The sequence below is a fragment of the Neophocaena asiaeorientalis genome, unplaced genomic scaffold, assembly GCF_003031525.2.
Source record: "Neophocaena asiaeorientalis asiaeorientalis breed wild unplaced genomic scaffold, Neophocaena_asiaeorientalis_V1.1 scaffold487, whole genome shotgun sequence".
Lineage (NCBI taxonomy): Eukaryota > Metazoa > Chordata > Mammalia > Artiodactyla > Phocoenidae > Neophocaena > Neophocaena asiaeorientalis.
The window spans coordinates 938,459-963,875 of record NW_020173398.1 but is presented as its reverse complement, the minus strand read 5'-3'; the positions used below and the strand labels follow the sequence as shown (position 1 = coordinate 963,875).

Here is a 25,417-nt window from a genome sequence, read left to right as displayed (position 1 = left end):
GGCCTGCTATATTGACAAATGTCAGTTGTACTTTAGGAGTGGTGGAAAGACCACACTTTTGGAAAATCAGACAAGCTTTATTCATCTAAAGGAGACAGGAGAAAGTCAGCACAAACAGGGGCAAGGATACACAGCAGAGAGATCAGCCGCTTCGTTTCAGAATGAGTTGTAGCTTCCCGGGCATTAAATCTTGCTGGGCATTAAGTCATCCTTAGGCTATATAGGAGTTGGGTCCATGTCAGACTTTCTTGCAACAAAACTCCCTGTTTCTTGCGTTCACTTCTGTTTGCTGACCTGTGTGGCTTAGGCTCTGGAAAACCCCATATCTGAGCCAAGGACACCACCCCATGTTCTGGGAGCTGCTTTTAGTTATGTATTAGTTCATGTAACTATCTCAACGATCCTATGAGGTAAGTGTTAGTGTTATTTTCAATTTACAGATGAGAAAACTGAGCAGAGACAGGTTAAGTGATTTCCCCAAAGTTGTATGTCTAGTGAGTGCTGAGCCATGATCTCCACCTCAAGAGGGCAAAGGACTACCCCGCCCTACAAGAACTAACCCTACAAGAACTAACTACAAGAACTAACCAACTCTGCCCTTTCTCATTCTTATTCACTCAGATTGGATTCCCTTGTTGACTTTAAAAATAAAAGTTATTTTACCAGCAAAAATGGGTTTATTCGGGAATAGCAGAGGAATTGTAACAGAGAAGAACAAACCTGATACCTTTAGCTCTAACCTTTGCGCTCTGTTGCCACATTGCCTGTGCTTAGTCATGCTGGTTCTGCACGTTTGTCCAAAAAAATGTTGCCTAGAGTCTGAAATGTACTTGATAGCCATTCTCAAGGCTCTGCCTTCTGGGTTTGACCTCTAAAGGTATAAGACTTTTCATTTACATAGAGATAAACAGTTGCAGAACAAAGAATAACATTTGTCTTGTTGGAGGTTTACAGGAACATGGTGACCAGACCTTTGTGGACAGATACAAGAAGAAAGGATGCTCACATCCCCTCCAGGGTCTGGCCTGCACCAAGAAGTCTGCAACAATCAACCACACCCCCTCCCCCTTTAGTATTAAAAGAAGCTTGAATTCTAGCTCCGGTAAGATGTTTCTTTGGGACACTGGTCTGCCATCTTCTCCGACTGCTGTCTTTCTGAATAAAGTCGCTATTCCTTGCCCCAACACCTGGTCTCTTGATTTATTGTCCTGTCATGGGGCAAGCAGTATCAGTTTGCACTTGGTGACCGAATTGCAATTTGGGTCAAGCAAACTATAGCAAAAGCCATAGGCAAGTCCAACAAACAAAGGAAAGTTACTTTATAGAGAAAATGGAGGAATTTGGGGGGGGGTTCTTATGAAGGAAAGTGCATGGTGAAAAGTGAGGGTGATGACAGTTTCTCATTGGCTGAGTTGCTGGGGTAGTCTATTTCTTGTATGAACTGCAATGTACATCTTTGCTCTTTGGGGCCTGTAATTGACAATTCCTTCTGTAATTGACTGGGAGTGGTACTGTACTGCATGAGAGCTCCCCCTTCTGGCCTCCCAACTCTATTTTGGTGAGGTTTCCCTTTATTAATTTTCACAACTTTCTCCTGTAGAAATCCCCCAGCAAAAAAAGTCTATTTCCTTTTCTTTGAGAAGGTTTCTCTGCGTTAATGGATGTTCCCCCTTGTTAGAAATTTTCAGCCCGGAGCTAGACTTACTGAATTGGCAGTTTTGCAGGTGGTGCTCTTCAGTCCCTTTTTAACAAATCCTTCGAAAGAATCTGATGCAAGTTAAAGGTGGAGAGCCACTACTGGAGTTTTCTTCCTCAGATACGTGAACTAGCTTTGCAAGTTTGGGAGATGACTGGGGGGCGGGGCTGGCCCCGGACGCTACTTCATCCGATCGGCACTAGGACCCCGACGCCGGGGACCGGGTCTCGCAGCAGCCGTTGCGCCCGGGGCGGGGTTGTGCTGTTCCGGGAGCGGGGCCTCCAACTCGACCCGCCCCTGGAGGCGGACCCGAGTTGACTTAAACTCTGGGGCCGCCAGGCGCTGCGTTTTCCTCCGCTCGCCCTGGCTGGGTTGTGTGCCCGTTGGTAAGTTGGAGGGGGCGGGGGGGCTTGGTTCCCGGCCGGCACTCGCACGTCTTCTCTGGTCTTGGCTGGGCTGGGGGCACCGGGAGTCCAGGTGTCTGCGGGCGGGGCTGGGTGTGCGGCGGTGAGCGCTTTTGTTCTGTGGCGGGGACAGAGTGGCGGCTGCAGGGGCTCCGGGGGCTCGGGCCTCGGGCCCGCGGTGAACGCGCCCCGCTGGCCGCCGCCCAGAGCTGGGCGGGCCCGCTGGGCTCGGCTCGCTGCCCTCCCACGGCGCGGGGCCGGCCCGGAGGAGCCGCGGACTCAGAGCCTGACCCAGAGGGTGGCGCCTCGCCGTGTGTTTTCTGTGGATCGCCTTACTCTTCACGGTAGAGGTCGCGGGTGCAGACTGCGAGGACGCATTTTGTTAAATTCCAAGGCAATTGGTTAGGCTGGATGTGAGAGTGGCTTACGTTGTTATTGATTTCCTGTCGCTGGCTTGAAAAAAAGATCTTTGTTTTGCATTTATTTTTCTAGGGTTTTCTTCCTCCCCACCCCCATTATGCAGAACCTCCCGAAACAGAATTGCTTCGCTTGCATCTCCAAGTGGCCCGCGAACGCGCTTGTGCCGGAGACGTTTTCTGTTCCTCTGCAATAGTTAGTCCCTCGAGGCATTTTTAAATGCACAAATGCGTACAGATTTTAGTTCTCGAGGGACGCGAATTCCCTAAGCAGGTGACCTTAGGATCCTGAGTTCAGCAAGCTTCTGGAGAATAGTTTCACTGAAAACAATTTGTAATACCTCTAGTGCCTGTGATCAAAATAAAGAGAACAGCAAGTGATGGGGATGAGCTTGGGTGCATTTAAATAGGCGGGTCACAGAGCTTGTTTGGGGATTTTTCTGATTAATGCGTTAGCTGTAAACCACAGTTAAGTTTTAGTATTATTATGCATGAGTTAAGGTTTTACTTATTTTTTTTTTACTGTACAGTTGACTTCTTGTTTACTAATCCAATAAAGTATTAAGTTAAAGTGTTGTTTAGCGTGATAAAATAATAGTGGCCCAGGAGGAGCGCACGTGAATTATCACTTAAAAAGTGAATGGTATTTGAAGGCAGACCCAGTTTGTTTCTGTTACTTTGCCTTCTTAATAAGAATTCAGTAAACTCAGTTTGCTTTTGGTGCAACCTTAAGGAACAGTTTGCACAGCAATGTCGTATCAAGTAAACAGATTAGTGTGTATTTTTATTATAAACTTAATGTGAACTTTATATAAATAAAATTCAACTATAAATTTCGTATTAAGTTATATATTATATATTTAAGTTTTATATTAAATTATTATCAGTTATAAAATGTTTCTTGCTGTTCCTAGGACCAAAGAAGTAAACACTGTGGAGAGTGGTACTGACACGTTTGGAAGGAAATGGGAACATATACAGTAATGAATGAGTAATATCATATTTAAAGGTAAGTGTGTCTCCTCTAAGTAGTCTACTCTAATTTATCTGTTGTGGAACAAAATTATTAAGTTGAATCAGCATTGGTTAAATATTAAACTATAGGATGCTGTGGATTTGACATCAAAGCTTGAGAAATATGGTTGGCGTAGCGTGGAGAATTCAGCTGTTCATCTTTGCAAGAAAAGGAATAGAAGATGATGGTGAGGTGACTGTGGTCTAAGTTACTGAGGAAGAGGTCTACTTAACATTATTCTCTATGGTTTGTTTCTTATTTTATTTTTAAATTCATCATATGTGGCACATGGGGTTGGAGGAAGACAGCACAGAGCAGAACTCTGGGAGAACCATTCCCTGAAATATAAACCTATAAAGCCAAAGAGGTCATTTCAGGGCTTCCATCCTGTAAACTCCAAGTAGTGTTAGGAAATCTGTGATGATTAAGACCATGGTCCCTGCAGTCAGACTGCTGAGCGTCAGATTTTGGCTCTACCACTTGCCATCTCTGCAACCTTGGGAGAATTATTTAACTTCTCTGCCTCAGTTTTCTCATCTTCTGTGAAACGGGGGTAACCATAGTACCTAGCTCGCAGGATTGTTGTGATAAGTTAATGAGTTTGGTAGATAGAACACACTTGGAAGAGCTCCTGGTAAATGGTAAGTGCTTAATAAATCTTAGCTGTTGTCATGAGAAGAAATATATTTTATGGCCTAAGAAAATTAACAGTGTCTTACAGGAGATTCAGTTTGCTCATTTAAGTGCTAAATCAATTTATCGAGTTTGTGTTGATTAAACCCTTGACTGTAGATCAATTTGGAGGTTCTGTTTTTGTAAGGAAGTACCAGACACAACTCTGTTTTTTACCTGCAGCCATATTTTTTTAAAGTAGTTAATTAGTTAATTTTTGGCTGTGTTGGGTCTTCGTTGCTTCGCGCAGGCTTTCTCTAGTTGCGGATAGGGCTTCTCATTGCGCTGGCTTCTCTTGTCGCAGAGCACAGGCTCTAGGCTCGTGGACTTCAGTAGTTATAGCACGCGGGCTCAGTAGTTGTGGCTTGTGGGCTCTAGAGCGCATGCTCAGTAGTTGTGGCGCACGGACTCATTTGCTCCGCGGCATGTGGGATCTTCCTGGACCGGGGCTCAAAGCCGTGTCCCCTGCATTGGCAGGAGGATTCTTAACCACTGCGCCACCAGGAAAGCCCTAAAGGTGCAATCTTAAAAACGAAATGTAATCTTGTGGACCTTTGAAGAATTCTAAGTGCTTTGTTGACAGACAGCTATGTAGTGTGTCTGTGCTTGATATCCTAAGTGTGCTTGTAAATTGAAGGGCAGTGTTAGAGCCTAGCCTGTTGAGGTAAATGTCTCAAGTGATTGCAGAGATTTAATGACAGTCACTAAGATTTTCTTGAGATGTGTTAAATTACAAGACTTCATTTGTAAATAAAATCTTAACTTGTGGTTAAAATTGTGGTTAAAGAAATTATATTGTCCACTTAGGTTTCAAGAAACAAAAAATCATACGCAAATTTTTTTTAGCCCCCAAAGAGAATTTATTGGATCACATAACTTAAGAGTTCATGTGAGGAAGATATACAGATTGCCAACAAACACAAGAAAGGATGCTCAACATCACTAATCATTAGAGAAATGCAAATGTAGGTGATACTTACAATGAGGTATCACCTCACACCAGTCAGAATGGCCATCAAAAAATCTACAAACAATAAATGCTGGAGAGGGTGTGGAGAAAAGGGAACCCTCTTGTACTGTTGGTGGAATGTAAATTGATACAGCCACTATGGAGAACAGTATGGAGGTTCCTTAAAAAACTAAAAATAGAACTGCCATCCCACCCAGCAATCTCACTACTGGGCATTTACCCTGAGAAAACCATAATTCAAAAAGAGTCATGTACAACAATGTTCATTGCAGCGCTATTTATGATAGCCAGGACATGGAAGCAACCTAAGTGTCCATTGACAGATGAATGGATAAAGAAGATGTGGCACATATATACAATGGAATATTACTCAGCCATAAAAAGACGTGAAATTGAGTTGTTTGTAGTGAGATGGATGGACCTGGAGTCTCATACAGAGTGAAATAAGTCAAAGAGTATGCTAACACATATATATGGAATCTAAAAAAAATAATGGTTCTGAAGAACCTAAGGGCAGGACAGGAATAAAGACGCAGACATAGAGAATGGACTTGATGACACAGGGAGGGGGAAGGGTAAGCTGGGACGAAGTGAGAGAGTAACAATTGACTTTTATACACTACCAAATGTAAAATAGCTAGTGGGAAGCAGCCACATAGCTCAGGGAGATCAGCAAAGTGCTTTGTGACCACCTAGAGGGGTGGGATAGGGAGGATGGGAGGGAGACACCAAGAGGGAAGAGATATGGGGATATATGTATACGTATAGCTGATTCACTTTGTTATAAAGCAGAAACTAATACACCATTGTAAAGCAATTGTACACCAATAAAGGTGTTAAAAAAAAAAAGTTCATGTGGCTTGACTTTCAGGTTTGGCTGGATCCAACATTTGAATCTGAAAGAAAGTTTTAAAGACTTGAGACACTGTCTTTGAGTTCTGCTGTCTTTGGCATTGACTTCATTCTCAGGCACAGCTCCCCCTTCATTGGGTAGCCCTAACATCTCCAGGTATATAGCCAGTCAGCTTCAACTTGCACAGAGCATGTCTTTTGTCTGGTTGCTCTCCCAGGTCTATAATTATATTAGTGCTCATCCTGTCATGTGCCCGTGTCTGTGCTAACAACTGGGAAATGTTTTGTTTTTTTAAACTGTAGTTTACAGATATAATTCATATATCATATTCATATAATTCAGTTTATTCACTTACAGTGTACAGTGGTTTTGCATATATTCACATAGTGTGCAAGCATTACCACAATCACTTTTAGAACATATTCTTGCCCCCCAAAAGAATCTCTACTCATACTCTACATATATTCTCTATACTCTCCATTCTCCCCCAACCCATGCATCTCCAGGCAACCGTTAATCTAGTTTGTCTCTAGATTTGTGTATTCTGAACACTTCTTATAGATGATGTCATATGTGATCTTTTATGACTCTTTCCTCACCTAGCGTGATGTTTTCAAGATTGATTCATGATAAGCATGTATGTATTTCATTCCTTTTTATTAGCAAGTAATAATTCCATTGTATGGTTATGCCACATTTTGTTTTCCTTTCATCAGTTAACACACATTTGCATTGTTTCCACTTTTTGGCTACTCTGAATAATGTTGCTGTGAGCATTCATGTACAAGTGTTTGTATGGGCATACATTTTCAATTCGTGTATGTATATATCTAGGAGTTATATTTTTCTGTCATATCATATGGTAACTATTTTTGACCTTTTGAGAAATTGCCAGACTGTTTTTGATGAACCATATACATTCTCAGTAGTAACAGCAATGCATAGGAGTTCCAGTTTGTCCACATCCTTAACACTTGTCTTTTTGATTGTAGCTATCATAGTGAGCATTAAGTGGCATCCTGTGGTTTTATTAATGATGTTGAGCATCTTTTTGTGCATATTGCCTATTTGTATATCTTTGGAAAAACTGTCTATTCAAAACCTCTGTTAACTTTAAATTCAAGTTGTTTTTATGTTATTGAGGTGTAAAAGTTCTTTATATATTCTGGATTCTACTTTGTTCCTCGTGATCATATATATGAGGGTTTGTTTTTGGATTCTCTTCCATTGATCATTGTCTATCCTAGTTCAGCCCCACATGACTTTGTTTACTCTAGTTTTTGGGTTTTTTTTTAGCCATTGGTATTAGTTATTATAATTAGTTGTTGCATAATTACCCCCAAATATTAGTGGCTTAAAACAGCAAATAGTTATTATCTCATATAGTTACTACTATGGGTCAGGAATCAGGGAATGGCTTAGCTGAGTGGTTCTGGCTCAGGGCTTTTCATGAGGCTGCTGTCAAGATATTGGCAGGAGCTGCATACAGTTTTTGAAGGCTTGACTGAGGCTCAGGGATTTGCTTCCAAGATGGCTCACTCACATAGCTGTTGGAAGGAGGCTGTAGTTTTTCGCCATGTGAGTATCTCCATATTTTGCCTGAGTGTCCCAGTGGTGTGACTGCTGGCTCTTCCCCTTCTCATCAGGTCCTTTCAGATGGGCAGCAGCATCATTGGAAACCACAGAGGTTCAAGGTACAAGGAAGGAAGCCTTGCGAGATCATCAGTACCATTAGAGAGAGTGCAAAAAAGCTAAAAAGCCTCTCAGTGTGATGTGCGGCCTTGCTCAGTGGTAGCTCTTCTTATTAATTTGCAATTACTATTTTAAGATCTGCTGGTAGTGGAGGTTCTCCTGCAGATGTGGGAGGGGGGCGTGCTGTGGCTCATGGGGACAAGGACGTTGGCAGTAGCAGTTCTGGGAAATACCCATTGGCATAAGGCCCCACCAAAGAGCCTGTAGCGGTTTACTCTAGCTTTGTAGTTTAAAGTTTTGAAATTGGGAAGTGGGAGTCCTTCAACTTTATACTCTTTCTCAAAATGAATTTTAGGGTCAGGTTCTCAATTTCTGCGAAGAAGACATCTGGGACTTTGGTAAGGGTTGTAATGAATCTGTAGACCAATTTGAAGAGTAGTGCCACCTTGAGAGTATCATATCTTCCAGTCTATGAATGTGGGATGTGTTTCCATTTATTTAGGTCTTTAATTTCTTTTGGCAATGTTTTGAAATATTCAGAGTGTACAATTTTCACTTTTCGTTAAATTTATTCCAACGTATTTCTTTCTTTTTGCTGGTACTGTAAATGGACTTGTTTTCTAGATTGTTGTATAGAAATAAATTTGGTTTTTGTATATTGCGCTTGTACTAGGTGACCTAGTCAAACTAGTTCTATTAGTTTTTTATTAGTTGGATTCTTTACAACTTCCTATATACAAGATGATGCCATCTGTAAGTAGAGGTAGTTTTATTTCTTAATTTCCAATATGGATGTCTTTTATTTTTTTTCTTTTTGCCAAGTGCCATGGCTAGAACCCCTCCTACAATGTTGAATGGAAGTGGCAAGAGCAGATATCCTTGTCTTGTTCTGGATCTTGTAAAGGGAAAAACAGGCTTTAAAGCTGTGGCTTTTTTGTAGATGTCTTTTATCCAGTTGAGGAAGTTCCCCTTTGTTTCTAGTTTTAGTGTTCTTATCTGAAAGGGTGTTGGATTTTAGGATGCATTTAATTTCAGTCGTAGTAGATGCTTTTTCTACATGTGCTTGAGATGATCATGTTGTTTGTGTCCTTTATTCTATTGATGTGTTATATGACATTGGTTCAACATAAAAAATTAAAAAATCAATCTTGCATTTCTGGGAAAGTACCAGTTGGTCATGGCATATACTTATTTTTATATGCTGTTATATTTGGTTCGCTAGTATTTTGTTGAAGATTTTTGCATCTATATTCATAACAGATTGTTCGGTAGTTCTTTTTTTTTCTTTTCTTTTTCTTTTTGGCGGTACGCGGGCCTCTCACTGCTGTGGCTTCTCCCACCACGGAGCACAGGCTCTGGACGCGCAGGCTCAGCAGCCATGGCTCACGGGCCCAGCCGCTCCGGGGCATGTGGGATCCTCCCGGACTGGGGCACGAACCCATGTCCCCTGCATCTGCAGGCAGACTCTCAACCACTGCGCCACAAGGGAAGCCCATGGTCTGTAGTTTTATTGTGATTTTATGTATTTATTTATTTTCTGGTTTTAGTATTGGCCTCAAAATTGATTTGGGAAGTATTCCCTCTTTTATGTTTTAGAAGAGTTTGTAGAGTGGGTTTTAAATGTTTAAATTTTTGGCATGAATCACCAGAAAGCCATCGGGGCCTAACCATTTCTTTTTGGGTTGCTTTTTGGTTACTAATTCAATTTCTTTATGGGTCTGTTCTGATTTCCTGTATCTTCTTGAGTCAGTTTTGGTCAGTGTGTCTTTTGGGATTCTCTGCACCCAATTCCAGTGGGTGTGTGTAGGGGGGGATCCCCACCGTACTACCAACAAGCAATTCTCTGGGGACATCAGTTGGGTGTTCTACAATTCAACTTGTTACCAAGTCCAAATTCCCTCTACTTGCTGCACGACAGGCCAGTAAATCGGGAGACGAGGTGTTGAGGCAAGGAATATGACTTAATTCCGGAAGCCGGCAGACGGAAAAGATGGCAGACTAGTGTCTCAAAAGAACCATCTTATCGGGGTTTGGATGCCAGTTTCTTTCATAGAACAGAGACGGGGAGATGAGGAAGTGAAGTAAAAAGGCCATAAGTTTTGCAAATATCCCCTGGAATGGCGAGCCTCAGGGAGGGGATGTGTTAATTTCTTCTTTCTTGCATCCATCCACAGGTGGACAGGGTCTGGACACTTAATATTCAGGGGTAGGGTTCCCTGAGACAGGCCATTATGTATGGACATTATCCTTTTAGTGAAAAAAAGCAGTGGAAAGCAAAGGTTAAATAAAGTAAAAGAACCAGATCCAACATATAGTTAGATTTGGCTCTTACCTGTTACAAACTCAGTTCTGACACTATCTACCCAGAAATGCCAGCAGATTTCCACAGGTTGAAGCCTCAGTCCCACAAATTGCCTCACCCCCCACTTCACATGCACAAGCCTATATTGTCACCTGTGCTTCTGACTGGGTACAGATTGGAGGTTCCCAGGACCAACCCTCTCTTTGCATTTCGCTAGTGATTAATGATGTTGAGCATTCTTTCATGTGTTTGTTGGCAAACTATATATCTTCTTTGGAGAAATGTCTATTTAGGTCTTCTGCCCATTTTTGAATTGTTTGTTTTTTTGTTGAGCTGCATGAGCTGCTTTTAATTTTGGCGATTAATCCGTTGTCAGTTGCTTCATTTGCAAATATTTTCTCCCATTCTGAGGGTTGTCTTTTGGTCTTGTTTATGGTTTCCTTTGCTGTGCAAAAGCTTTGTTTATTGATCTTTGCTATCGTTTCCTTCATTTCTTTTTCACTTATTTCTGATCTGATTTTTATGATTTCTTTCCTTCTGCTAACTTTGGGGTTTTTTTGTTCTTCTTTCTCTAATTGCTTTAGGTGCAAGGTTAGGTTGTTTATTCGAGATGTTTCCTGTTTCTTAAGGTAGGATTGTATTGCTATAAACTTCCCTCTTAGAAATGCTTTTGCTGCATCCCATAGGTTTTGGGTCATCGTGTCTCCATTGTCATTTGTTTCTAGGTATTTTTTGATTTCCTCTTTGATTTCTTCAGTGATCATTTCGTTATTAAGTAGTGTATTGTTTAGCCTCCATGTGTTTGTATTTTTTACAGATCTTTTCCTGTAATTGATATCTAGTCTCATATAGCGTTGTGGTCGGGAAAGATACTTGATACAATTTCAATTTTCTTAAACTTAACAAGGCTTGATTTGTGATCCAAGGTATGATCTATCCTGGAGAATTTTCCATGAGCACTTGAGAAAAATGTGTATTCTGTTTTTGGATGGAATGTCCTATAAATACCAATTAAGTCTGTATTGTTTAATGTATCATTTAAAGCTTGTGTTTCCTTATTTATTTTCATTTTGGATGATATGTCCTTTGGTGAAAGTGGGGTGTTAAAGTCTCCTACTATGTATGTGTTACTGTTGATTTCCCCTTTTATGGCTGTTAGTATTTGCCTTATGTATTGAGGTGCTCCTATGTTGGCTGCATTAATATTTACAATTGTTATATCTTCTTCTTGGATCGATCCCTTGATCATTATGTAGTGTCCTTCTTTGTCTCTTGTAATAGCCTTTTTTTTAAAGTCTATTTTGTCTGCTATGAGAATTGCTACTCCAGCTTTCTTCTGATTTCCATTTGCATGGAATATCTTTTTCCATCCCCTCACTTTCAGTCTATATGTGTCCCTAGGTCTGAAGTGGGTCTCTTGTGGGCAGCATATATATGGGTCTTGTTTTTTTATCCTTTCAGCTAGTCTGTGTCTTTTGGTGGGAGCCTTTAATCCATTTATATGTAAGGTAATTATCAATATGTATGTTTCTATTCCCATTTTCTTAATTGTTTTGGGCTATTTATTGTAGGTCTTTTCCTTAGCTGGCTGCTGGTGTTGAGATGGAGATCTCTGGGAGATTTTTTCTGTTTGATATTATGTGGAGCTGAGAGGTCTCTTGTGGACCAGTGTTCTGAAGTTGGCTCTCCCACCTCAGAGGCACAGCACTGACTCCTGGCTGCAGCACCAAGAGCCTTTCATCCACACGGCTCGCATCACAAAAAGAGGAAAAGGGGAAAAAATAATAAATCTTGCTCTCAAAGTCCTCCTCAATTTGGGATGATTCGTTGTCTATTTGGGTATTCCACAGATGCAGGGTACATCGAGTTGACTGTGGATATTTAATCCGCTGCGCCTGAGGCTGGCTGCTGGGAGAAATTTCCCTTTCTCTTCTTTCACAGCTCCAGGGGGTTCAGCTTTGGATTTGGCCCCGCCTCTGTGTGTAGGTCGCCGGAGGGCGTCTGTTCTTCCGCTCAGACAGGACAGGGTTAAAGTAGCAGCTGATTCGGGGGCTCTGGCTCGCTCAGCCCCGGGAAGGCGGGGGCGGGGAGGGGTTAGGATGCGGGGCGAGCCTGCGGCTGCAGAGGCAGCAGAGGCCAGCGGGACGTTGCACCAGCCTGAGGCGCGCCGTGCATTCTCCCAGGGAAGTTGTTCCTGGATCCCGGGACCCTGGCAGTGGTGGGCTGCACAGGCTCCCGGGAGGGGAGGTAGGGATAGTGACCCGTGCTCGCACACAGGCTTCTTGGTGGCAACATCAGCAGCCTTAGCGTCTCATGCCCGTCTCTGGGGTCCTCGCTGATCGCCGCGGCTCGCGCCCGTCTCTGGAGCTCCTTTAAGTAGCGCTCTTAATCCCCTCTCCACTCTGGACCCCACGGCCACTGGCTGGTCCACTGTGTTCAGGAAATTCAACAGGAACCCTGGGAGCTCCTCAACGTCTGCTAGTATTGGAGGGTGTCCTGCAGAGGCTGGGGGTGGCGCTGTTTCACCGTGGGGAAAAGGACACTGGCAGCAGAAGTTCTGGGAAGTACTCCTTGGTGTGAGCCCTCCCAGAGTCTGTCCCCAACCCTCTCCTTGAACTTCAGACACCAGTCTCAAGCCCAGGTTGATTGATACCTGTATTTCTGATTGATTGGTAAGAGGTTCTAAGACCCCCCCCTCTGTTCAATTAATTTGCTAGAGAGGCTTACAGAACTCAGAGCAACATTTTACTTACTAGATTACTGGTTTATTGCAAAGGATATTAAAGGATACTGTTACACAGTACTCAACTGAGTAAATTTGAGGAACTAATTGGCTTTTTTCAACAATTCATGAATTGAGAGTAAATTGGAGCTCCAGGAGCTGTACAGAATGGAAGCCTTTTATAGAAACCGGGGCCAGAGAAGGAGGTTATTAGCAAAAGAAAAGAAAGTATTGTTTCAGGCAAGGTTACCTCACTAGTTCTGACCAGGAAATTCCAGAAACTTAAGTCCTGGGAGATATTGAAACTGCAATTAAATCTTAGTTTGCTGTCCTGGGGGCAAGTGGCTCCAACCTAGGGCCTGTTTTCTTTTTTTTTTTTTTAACAATAGGAATCATCAACCAGATGGAAGAGATGTGTAGGGTGAAGTACATGGGGGGAAGGGATGTGGAGCTTCCATGCCACTTCTCCCCAGATCATGTGTTCATCAACCCTGAAGCTCCCCAACCCTGTACTTTGCGGTTTTTATGGAGACCTCTTTACACAGTCATGATTGATTAAATCACTGGCCATTGGTGATTGATTCAACCTCCAGCTCCTCTCCCCTCCTGGAGCTGTCAGAGTTTGCAGCAGAGAAAGGTTTATTGCAAGGCCATGCAAGGAGATGAGGAGGCTCATGCCCTGAAAAGTCTTGAGCTCCCTGAAGGGTTTCAGCAAAGCATTTTTAAAGGCCAGGTGATTGGGGCGGGGCTCTCAGGGTATGTGATCAGCTTGCACACAATTCTCTGATCGGCTGATGGTGAGGCAGCAGGGTGGTGTCACAGGGCTTAACCTTATCAGTCCCTCGGTTCCAGAAGGCCTGGGGATACGTGCTCATGATCATCATGTAGTTTGTCCAACAACTCAGGAAATTTGCATCAAATACTATTATCTAGGTACTTCAGAGAGGAGCTAAAGCAGAGGATATGGGGGAAAGCCTGTCGCAGGAAGGCCCCATAGGGTCCTGCTGTGTTACAGAATCATCTGGTTGGTTCTCCTGGCAACCAGCCTCCATCCTTAGGTGCAGTCAGAAAGTCACCTCAGTGACATAACAAGACACCTTTATCACTCTCACTAAGGAAAATCCGAGGGTTTTAGGAGCTTTGTGCCAGAAATGGGGATGAAGACCTAATAATGTATTTCTTTTTATAAATTACAGTATCACAGGGGTTTGTCCTATTCATCCAAATGATCTGAATATACTGGCATACAGTTGTTCATAGTATCTCTTTTTAAATGTAAGGTTGGTACTAATGTCCTTGTTCCTGAGTTTAGTGTTCTCTCTTTTTGTATTCTTGTGGCTAAAGTTTATGATCGCAAAGGATACAATATAGGACCAATGGCAAAAAGATGTGCATAGGCAAAGTCCATAGAAGTCAGGTGTGCGCTTCCAGATTCTCCCTCCATTGAGAGCTGCATGGACATGCTTTCTCTGCAGCTGGAGACTGCAGGAACACATGGTTTCAGGAAGCAATTACATACAGTAAAAATTCTTAAAGACCCTAAAGAACATTTGTTTATGTAGGTTACATCAATATTTACTGCATTAAAGACTGAAACAGGAATTTTTAAAAACTATTTTATTTAAAAATAACAGTAGGACTTCCCTGGTGGCTCAGTGGTTAAGAATCCGCCTGCCAATGCAGGAACCACGGGTTCGAGCCCTGGTCCGGGAAGATCCCACATGCTGCGGAGCAACTAAGCCCATGTGCCACAACTACTGAAGCCTGCACGCGTAGAGCCCGTGTTCCACAACAAGAGAAGCCACCACAATGAGAAGCCTGCGCACTGCAATGAAGAGTACCCCCCACTTGCCGCAACTAGAGAAAGCCCGCACTCAGCAACAAAGACCCAACGCGGCCAAAAATAAATAAATGAATAATAATTTTAAAAACCACAGTAAATCCTTACATGTTAATATAAATGTTTTCCAAAACAACACAAAACACTAGTGAAAAGAGTGGCATTGTTTTGTAATTTTGCAAATCTCTTTAATGTCTGGTTAATAGTTGGATTCTTACATCTGCTTCTGCATTCAGTTTCTTGCTACATGTTACTTTAGTTGAAGTAGTTGAAGGATGTTTATTGGATGACAGAAATTCATCTTCAGTAGGTCACTGTTTCATTATGCTCCTAAAGATTCACTGCTACAATTTCTATCAGTTTTTACATTTTCCTTCTATATGATCATGTCATTGGGCAAAGTGTTGTGGCTAGGGTGGCTTAGAGCAAGGGATTATTTACTTTACAACTGAGTGATTGGCATTCCATCTCATCCAGCAAAACTTGAATGGCTCCCCTATGCTGGTGGGGAAGGAAGACAGTACTGATCATGGGGGTAGGGGGCGCTCAGAAACCATTAATCTAATTTACTCCAGACTGTTGCCACCATCTTCAGTATAACTACAGGCCAATGGAAGACCTTAATCTAAGGACACTTAGAAACTCAGCAGCTGCTGACTTTGGGAGTGGATGTCCTTGGAGCTGTGTCCTTGGGCAAAGGCCTGAATACCTCATCCTATTAGTCATGATTTCTCATGGTTTCTTGATTAGAACCCTCTTGTGTACATTTTTTAGACTGTAGTTATGGCTCTGAATTTAACTGCTTGCTGGATCTGTCATCCTTTACTTGACCCTGCTGACAAGAAGGTAGATTCTGTCCTATATGTTTCTTCTGGTACTTGAGGTCTCTTTGCATCATTAATCTTAACCTCCAGTTTTATAGAATCTGAATCTTAACCCCATGACAACAAAATGCCTCTGTTGTAGTTCTTGGAATCCTGTCAACAACCTGGGACTACCAGAGCAAACACTATAATGTGCTTATTATGACAGTGGTAACTAACAGGGAGGAGAAGATTTTTATCAGATTTCTCTTCAGAGGCATTTCAGCATACTTTATGGGAACTGTTCACTTCTACTCAGGGAGTTTGTCTACCTCAAGAGGCACAGAATTGCCTCATTCCTATTGTAATAAGTGATGCCTTTTTCCTAATGCAGTCTGTACCCCAATAGAATGCTGTTAAGTAGCTTACACTTGCCTACCAAATATTAATCATCTATACTTGAGGCAGTTGTCAGGGATTTCCAGATACTTGAGACCACTACCCCTCTTAATGGGTCGTGTTTCCTTGAGGTGGGAACCTAGAAGGTCCAAATGAGTTGCTTGGCAGAACTCCAAGGAAGGATAACTGACTTCTTCCTGTGTGTGCTCTGTGATCTTTAGTTCCCACTTTAGGGAATAATACGCCTAGAAAAGGTGGTCTGCAATTTGTCTGACCTCTACTATATAAGACACAACAAGCTAGTGTAAACTTTCTAGCCCCAGTGATCATCGCATTGCTCTGAATTGCCTGCTGCCCATCGTGATGAGTGCCAATACCTCATGCTGTACTGAGATTAATCAATCAGGGAAAGGAGAGCGATTTATTCCTGCTTCTCCCTTCTCCCAGGAGAAAGCCATGTTGCTCTGACTGGTGAACCTTGACGGCATCTGGGACATATGGGGAACCTGGTTGTGGTCTGGTCATCCTGCTGAGAGTCACTGTCTAGTCACTCTTACCCAGTGTTACCTAAGAGGAAGTATAATTAAGTAGGGTATCTGATTGTGTTGGCCTGTGCTTCTGTATCGAATTTGGAGCTAGGTACCTGAAAGATTGGAGAGTAGACATGTAGGTGAACAACTTCACCATGGGGCTCTGATGACCTTTCTTTTCCTTTAAAAGTCTCACAGGCAAAGCTTAGCTTAATCTCAGTCTGACCCACACCTTGGCAGGACACCCCACAGGTCCTCCTGGCAGCCTCCTGAGAAATGCCACAGTGTGGTTTCTCTTTCTCCCTAGTTCCACTTGCACTCAAGACTTGACAGCCTCCCTTCCCTTGGGGTATAAGTGCAGGCTATGAAATGACTGCAGTTACAGTTCTCATCTGCCTTGGTATTACCTTGTGGGACTAGGGACACTGAAGTTGGTTTTGCTGTTTGAGTGGGTAAAAAACTACATAGGAATCCATTCAGTCTTGTCTCCTTTCTATCTGCAGCAGTGTAGAGAGGGACTAGGGACACTGAAGTTGGTTTTGCTGTTTGAGTGGGTAAAAAACTACATAGGAATCCATTCAGTCTTGTCTCCTTTCTATCTGCAGCAGTGTAGAGAGCCGACCTAACAGCTGGGATAGTGGCCTTGCCAGCCGCGGCACTCCTGCTTAGGACTGCTTGGCTTCGTGCATTTGTTGTGACCATTAAATGTATTTATTCAATACAGTTCTTGACATAAATTTTCAAGTGTTAGCTGTTACTATTTATAAGTTGTGTTATAAAGGTAAAATTTAGGGTAGTCTATTCTTGAAAGCCTAATTCAAGGACTGATAAAAGCCTTATTTCTCTTAGGACTAAGGACACAAAAAGTCAGAGCTGGAATAGGTTGAGTAAATCTTGATACTTTAGGAATTCCTCAGAAGTGGGTTTTACCACTTACGTGTTGGTATTTGTGGTTTTGTTGATTTTAAAGAAGAATCTATAGCTTTTTCCATTGGAGATGAGTTTTGCAATGAAAAATACTGGTTTTTCCTCAATTTATTCACATCAGTGGACTCTCCAAATAAACACATTAGAAGTGGAACTAAAGACATAAGGGAAGGTTCCAATTTAAAATACCAGAAGAGATATATGTTTTTTTCAGGTATGAGAAGAGTACTATACTTTTTAAGAAATCTTGTATTTTTGAGGTACTGAAATGCTTACAGATGAAATCATGTAATGTTTATGGTTGACACAGATGTGAAGGGAGGGGTGGAGACTTTTTCCCATTTGCAGGTTTAAATAGGGACTTCTTGAACTTGGTGTTCAACAGTTATAGATAACGTTTATTCATTTGACAAACATTTATCGAAGCCTGCTAGACAACTGTCTAGATATGCATCTTTTTTTTTTTTTTTTTTAAATTTCCGGGCCATGCCACGCTGCATACTAGTTCCCTGACCAGGGATGGAACCCGTGGCCCCTGCAGTGGACACCCAGAGTCTTGACCACTGTTCTGCCAGGGAAATCCCTAGATATGCATCTTTTGCTTTGCCCTGAGACAGTCTTTTTTTTTTTTTTTTTGCGGTACGCAGGCCTCACTGTTGCAGCCTCTCCTGTTGTGGCGCACAGGCTCAGCGGCCATGGCCATGGCTCACGGGCCCAGCCGCTCCGCAGCATGTGGGATCTTCCCAGACCGGGGCCCGAACCCGTGTCCCCTGCATCAGCAGGCGGACTCTCAACCACTGCGCCACCAGGGAAGCCCCCAAGACAGTCTTTTTAAAAGCCTATCACTTTTGGCTTTTAATAGCATTGTCTTTCACTATAATAATGTTCCAGTTTCTTTGATAAATGAATGGTTACCCTTGCATATAAAAATATTCTTGATGTGGCTTAATTTGCCCTTTCATGTTCTGTTTCTTACTACTTTGTCTGGCCTAAAGTAAGCCTGGCCATGGCAAACCATAATATAATAGGTCCATTTCAGTAGAGTTTTTTCTGTTGGTGGTTGTAAGTGCTTGTGCATTTGTGTTGAAGATAGATATTATATGATTATTCTTCACAGGTATGATTTTTAGGTTATTTTTTGGTTTGTAATTTTCTGTAATAAGGCTGACATCAAATAAAGGAGGCTTTCCAGTTAAACCATATTTGCATTGTATGGATATAGAATATTTTAAAATAAAAAAAATCACAAGCCTTTTCTTAACGTTAGTAAGGTCTTTATGAAGATTTTATGTGAAAATCCACATGCATTGTTACATTTATAGTCTACCGCAGCCATTCACTTCCCTTTTTTTCCAGCTTCACTAATTCATCTTAATTTCGCAGTTTACAACTTGCTATTTACAACTTCCTATGCCATGGATTTTAGTGACTTGCTTTCTTCCCACTTTTCTCATAGGAAGTAATAGTAATAATATATATAAGATTTCAATCCAGAGACTGTCAGACCTAAAGGTAGACTTTAGGGTTTTTTTTTAAATTAAAAATTTTAAAAGACTGTTTTTGTGATGACACACAGGAAGCCTCTATGGATTCTTTCTTTGGAATAAGAGTATATTAATTATGACTCTAAATCCCCCCAGTGTAGACCATAGCACTTTATCAATGTCAACACACACGGGCTGCTTGCCTCCCTTCCCAGTGAGGGCCACCAGTTTATCAGCATCAACATATTAGTATTGCTTGTTCTCCAAACCATAAAGCCTACAGCCAGATGGGTGGCTTAGTAGAGCCAAATTTTGTGTGGCTATATCAAGGACCATTATTTACAGTTTGCTAATTTGCCTATACCTATTCACAGTTAGGAAGATTCCCCACAACAGAATATAAGAGTCCAGTGCTTTCATAGCTTGCTGGCACATACACCTGTCACTGGGCTGCTTGCTGACCCTTTTGCCACTTGACAAGAGTACATGAACTATTGGGTCCAAACCATAGTAAATGCCAGAGAGGAGAGAACCTTAAAACTACAAAGCAGCCAATGGACAATTGTGCACTAACCTGCAACCTAAAGTACTCCAGTTTTTTGATGTTTTTTTTTTTTAAATCTGCACTGGAAACTAGAAATGTGGGTGTATATAATATGTTGAAAACTCCTATTTCCTTGTAGATTTTTTTTACCGCCCTCCCCCCCGCCAGCCGCCAATTCTGTTCACTATTTATTGAAAGTGGGGAATTGAAGTCTTTGACTCTTGGTGGATTGCCTATTTTTCACTTTGTGTTTTGCTTCTTGTATTTTTTTTATATAAATTTATTCATTTTTAAAATATTTATTTTTGGCTGCATTGGGTCTTCGTTGCTGCATGGGCTTTCTCTAGTTGCAGAGAGCAGGGGCTGCTCTTCGTTATGGTGAGCGGCCTTCTCATTGTGGTGGCTTCTTCTGTTGCAGAGCATGGATTCTAGGTGTGTGGGCTTCAGTAGTTGTGGCTTGAGAGCTCTGGAGCGCAGGCTTAGTAGTTGTGGCACATGGGCTTAGTTGCTCTGCAGCATTTGGGATCTTCCCAGATCAGGGCTCTAACCCGTGTTCCCTGCATTGGCAGGTGGATTCTTAACTACTGCACCACCAGGGAAGGTCCCTACTTCTTGTATTTTAATGCTCTCTCTCTGTTTTTAAATTTAATTTTATTTATTTATTTTACTTTTGGCTGTGTTGGGTCTTTGCGGCTGCGCGCAGGCTTCTCATTGTGGTGGCCTCTCCTGTTGTGGAGCACCAGCTCTAGGTGTGTGGGCTTCAGTAGTTGTAGCACACGGGCTCAGTAGTTGTGGGTCACAGGCTCAGTAGTTGTGGTGCATGGGCCCAGTCGCTCCGAGGCATGTGGGATCTTCCCGGCCCAGGGCTTGAACCCGTGTCCCTTGCATTGGCAGGCATATTCTTAACCACTGCACCACCAAGGAAGCCCTTACTGCTCTCTTAAGTGCATATATATTTATAGTTGTTATATCTTGCTTGGTGGACTGACCCTTTTATGGTTATAAAAAGTCCCTCTTTAGTAACATTTTTTGTTATAGTGTATTTTTTCTGAAAATTAGTATAGTCATTCTCCCTTTATTGTGACTATTGTATGCCTAATATCTTTTTTTTAATCCTTTTTAAAAATTTATTTATTTATTTATTTGGCTGTGCCGGATGCTAGTTGCAGCTCAAGGGATCTTTGTTGTGGCATGTGGGATCTTTAGTTGCAACATGCAGGATCTTTTAGTTGTGGCATGTGAGATCTAGTTCTCTGACCAGACCTGAGTCCCCTGCATTAGGAGTGCAGAGTCTTAACTGCTATACCACCAGGGAAGTCCCTCTTTTTTTATCCTTTTATTTCCAATCTGTTTTTATCTTTGACTCAAAGGTATGCCTATTGGAGACAGCATATAGTTAGCTAGCCATTTTTTAAAAATATAATCTGACATTGTCATTTGGATTGTTTAATCCACTCAACTTTTTTTTTTTTTGCGGTACGCGGGCCTCTCACTGTTGCAGTCTCTCCCGTTGCGGAGCACAGGTTCCGGATGCGCAGGCTCAGCGGCCATGGCTCACGGGCCCAGCCGCTCCGCGGCATGTGGGATCTTCCCGGACCAGGGCACGAACCCGCGTCCCCTGCATCGGCAGGCGGACTCTCAACCACTGGGCCACCAGGGAAACCTAATCCACTCACTTTTAATGTTATTATGATATAGTTGGATTTACATCTCCTGTTTGTACTTTTTATTTTCTGTCTCATATCACTTTGTCCCTCACTGTTTTCTTTTGCATTAAGTGAATATTTTGTAATGTAGCATTTTAGCTTCTTTAATAATTTTTTCAGTATATTTTTTTATTTTATGGAATCACAAATTACTTTTATTTATTTTATTTTATTTATTTTTGGCTGCATTGGGTCTTTGTTGCTGCGTGTGGGCTTTCTCTAGTTGTGGCGAGTGGGCCTACTCTTTGTTGCGGTGCACGGGCTTCTCATTGCAGTGGCTTCTTTTGTTGTGGAGCACGGCTCTAGGCATGCAGGCTTCAGTAGTGTTGGCTCATGGGCTCTAGAGCACAGGCTCAGTAGTTGTGGCGCGTGGGCTTAGTTGCTCCATGGCATGTGGGATGTTCCCAGACCAGGGATTGAACCTTTGTCCCCTGCATTGGCAGGCGGATTCTTAACTACTGTGCGACCAGGGAAGCCCACCTTTATTTTTTTTTAATATGTATTTAATTTTGGCTGTGCCAGGTCTTAGTTGTGGCATGTAGACTTCTTAGCTGTGCCATGCATGTGGGATCTAGTTCCCCAATCAGGGATTGAACTCCCGCCCCCTGCATTGGGAGCGTGTTGGAGTCTTACCCACTGGACCACTAGGGAAGTCCCACAAAATTACTTTTTAAAAAATCATATTTGTTTCTACCTTTAAAGGTTTTAAGCATTTAAAATCTGATTTGTTATATTTGTGATTTTTAACCAAGTTAAAAGACTGTCACTGGTGTGTGTGGGGGGAGTAGAGAGCTGAATAATGTAGGGCCCAGTGAGGTTATTTGTTGTGTTTTTTGAGTACCAGTAATACTGGCGTATGTGCATGTGTGTGTGCGCCTGTGTGTGTGTAACTGACTTAATCCAGTTAGAGACAGGTTGATACTGGGAATACAGGGAAAGGGAGTAGGATTTTATCTCTCTCTCTCTCTCTCTCTCTCTTTTTTGTTTTTTGGCTGTGCTGCGCGGCTTGCAGAATCTTAGTTCCCTGACCAGGCATCGAACCCCGGGCCCATAGCAGTCGAAGCACTTAGTCCTAACCACTGGACCACCAGGGAATTCCTGGGAGCAGGATTTTAAATGTAGAGATTTGATACTATAAGTACAGACTGCATTTACAAGGCTCTGTCTTATAGATTTGGTGATGGGAGGATGATAGGTAGTGCAATTTTTTTCCCTCTGAAATATAAGCAGCTGAGTAGGGGGAGCATGTGTATGGGTTGGGGTGGTGGGAGGTGAGAAGAATGGAAAAATTAAATTACTTTAATATAAATAAAATTTCAACAAAATGAAGTAGAATTGTCATGCACTGTGGATATGTGCAATGTGTAAACTCATTTTGTTGGCTTGTGTGTTTTTCCCCCAGAAAACTTTGGCCACTCCTGTGCAGAGAGGTTCTTAAGTTCAGCCGTAGCTGGAATTTGTTAGGTAAATGCCATGGCTGTCACAGGTGAGGGGAGATAAGAGGGCAGGGTGCAAATTTGGGAGCAAAAGAGTTAATTTTTCCAAGAAAAATTTAAATGATAGACCATGGAAATCCTGTCTCTGGTTATCTCCATTAAAATATATCTTCAAAAGGTCTAAGAATACATTGTATCTAAAAGTAGAGGCTGCAGTCAGGAAAAAGGTCTTTTTTGTTTTGTTCTGTTTTTGTTTTTGGCTGCAGCAAGTGGCATGTGGGATCTTAGTTCCCCGACCAGGGATGAAACCAGCGCCCCCTGCAGTGGAAGTGTAGGGTCTTAACCACTGGACTGCCACGGAGATCCCTTAATTCTCTCCTTTTAATTTAGTAGTTCAAGGTTGGTTTTCCAAGCTTCAGTTTTTTTCTGTGCCAGCAAAGGAGAGAGAGGGGGTAAAAAACCCAACAACCCCAAATTATTTATAAGGAGCATTTCTCTTCCTACCCATAATCTCTGTGTTAGTCTGTAGGGCTGCACTAACAAAATAACCACAGCTTGGGTGGCTTAAACAATAAATTTCTGCAGGTCTAGAGTCTGGAAGTTTGAGATCAATGTGTTTGGTTTCTCCTGAGGTCTCTCTTATTGGCTTGCACACAGCTACCTTCTCTGTGTCTCCTCAGATGGTCTTTCCTGTGTGTGTATACACCTGGTTGTCTCTCTTATAAGGACACTAATCCTGTTGGATTAAGGCCCCACCCTTATGACCTCATTTAACCTTAATTGCCTCACTCAAGGTCCTATCTCCAAATATAGTGAACTGGACTTAAGCATATAAATTTTGAGGGAACAGAATTCAGTCTGTAGCAGCCTCCCACCCCCAAGCTCACATAAGAAATAGGGCAAATTATTGGGAATTTATCATTAACTCTTTTGTAATACTGCTACTTGGTAGTACTGCTTTTTACTTTGTATTATACTTCACCCTGATCAGTTGTCTTATTAAGGAGCTTTCCTGGGATAAAAAGCATGTGAGGAATATACAGATCTTTCTCCTTGGGACCTGTTTTTAAACCAAAATGTGCATGCTGTCATACTGGGCAAGGGTGATCTGGCTCCCCGACAAATTAAACTCTCAAAGAGAGGGAGGTTTCTTTACTACCTTAATCAAATGACAGGTCAGGACAAACATAGAGTTCACCAATGACTTTGACTTTCACATAAGTGAGAAGAAGCAAGCAGAGAAATAGAAAGCAAAAACGTATCTAAAAATTCAGAATGAATGTTAAAACCACTTTGAGCACGAAGTGCTTGTAATGAACCAAGTCCATGCATGCATCCATAATAGAAAAGTCCAGTTGGTCCAAGACACTAGTCTCCTCAGCAAGGCACTCAAGCAGGTCTGGATTACTGCTGGGTCACAAGTGATGAGGTGAAGACTGTCCATTCAGGCAAAGCCTCTGGTGGCCAATGCCTTGGTGAATGGATCCTCGACAAGAGATGAGGTTACAGCAACACTTGTCTCAAATGCAAACAGTCCCAGCTCACCTAATTTTATAGTCCCAGGAGCACGTTATCTCCAAGATAGATGTTCAGTTTGGGAGGGGGAGAGTTTCTAATGCCACCTGTGTCGCCTTAGGTCACCTTGGCAGGAGATCCCCCAAATTTCTGCCTCTTCCTACCAGCATGCACAGATCAATCTTGGCTCAGGTACAGCAATGACAAAAAATGAAACCTCTGAAGTCATGGAGTCAGTTTCTAGTCATGGCTTTATTTCACGCTTGACACCAGGCCTCAAAAGGCTCGCTTCTACTGTATTTATGAGCAAATACATAAATAAACATATATATATAATTCCCAGGAATCACATCAACAAATCAAACACATGGTAACATGTGTTTCTTCAATCTAGTTTGAGTACACTATGATCCATCATGTAATAGATCTAAAAGATCTACAGATTGTTTTGGATTTTCTACATAACGTCTCTTAATAGACAGCTTTATATTTTCCTTCACAATTCTTATACTTTCTAGGATCTCCAGTAAAACAATGAATAGAAGTGGGTGATAGTGGGATCTTTATTTAAGTTATCTATTACTATTAATAATATTACTGTTGTTGGTCTGAATTTTTGAAATTACCACTTATCAAAATTAAGGAAACTTCTTTCTATTCTTGGTTTTATACAATTGTTCTTTTAATGAATTTTAATTGAATTTTATCAAAAGTTCTTGCATCTGTTGAAATGATCATATGATTTTTAAAATGATTATAATGTAATTACTTTGATTAATTTTCAATGACAAACTTTGTATTCCTGAAATAAACTCAGTTTGATCATGATGTTATCCTTTTCAAGTATCACCCCATTTGGTTTGCTAACATTTTGTTCAGGACTTTTGTGTTTGTTTCTGTGAGATTGGCTTCTTAATTGTCTTTCTTTTCAGCTTTGGTATGATAGGCTCAGTAAATAAGCTATGAAGTGTTCCCTCTTTTATCCTTTTAAAGAGGTTATATTAGATTATCTCTTCCATAAATGGTAGAACACTCCAGTACAGCCACACGGCCCTGCTGTTTTCTTTGTGAAGATATTTAATTATAGATGTTAAGGTATGTTTTTTCAAGGAATTTCTCCATTCCACCTAAATTTTAAATGTTTGGAAATACTCAAGATATATACATTACCGTTTTAATGTCTGTAAGATCTAGTGATAGCCTCTTTTCCCAATACAGTGTTTTTTTTTTTTTTTATGATGATCAGTGTTGTCAGAGGCTTATTGATTTTTGTTTGTTACCAACTTGTGACTTATTGAATCTCTGTTCTCATTTTATTTCACTCTGTCTTTTCCTTGGATTAACTTATTTTTAACTTTGTATGATAAATACAGAGATTGTTTCCCAGTCTTCTTTTAAATAAGTCTATTTAATGTTATAAATTATCCTCAAGTCATATGTTAACATGGGGTTGGGAGCCCATTATGGACTGAATGTTCTGTGTGTCTTGTC

The 25,417-nt window shown here is 41.7% G+C and overlaps 1 protein-coding gene across 4 annotated transcripts in view; it reads left to right on the top strand.

Moving 5' to 3' along the window:
• The first annotated feature begins 2,012 nt into the window (after positions 1–2,012).
• Positions 2,013–25,417, top strand: part of RESF1 (retroelement silencing factor 1) — a 34,575-nt gene continuing 11,170 nt past the window's right edge. For 3 of the 4 annotated variants that reach the window (XR_003003512.1, XM_024747102.1, XM_024747100.1), the window contains exons 1-2: positions 2,013–2,082; positions 3,431–3,525. The gene's annotated coding sequence lies outside the window, so the exon portion shown is untranslated. Of the gene's footprint in view, positions 2,083–3,430; positions 3,526–7,672; positions 7,721–25,417 lie in introns of all 4 variants that reach the window. The other variant, XM_024747101.1, reaches the window with a different exon arrangement.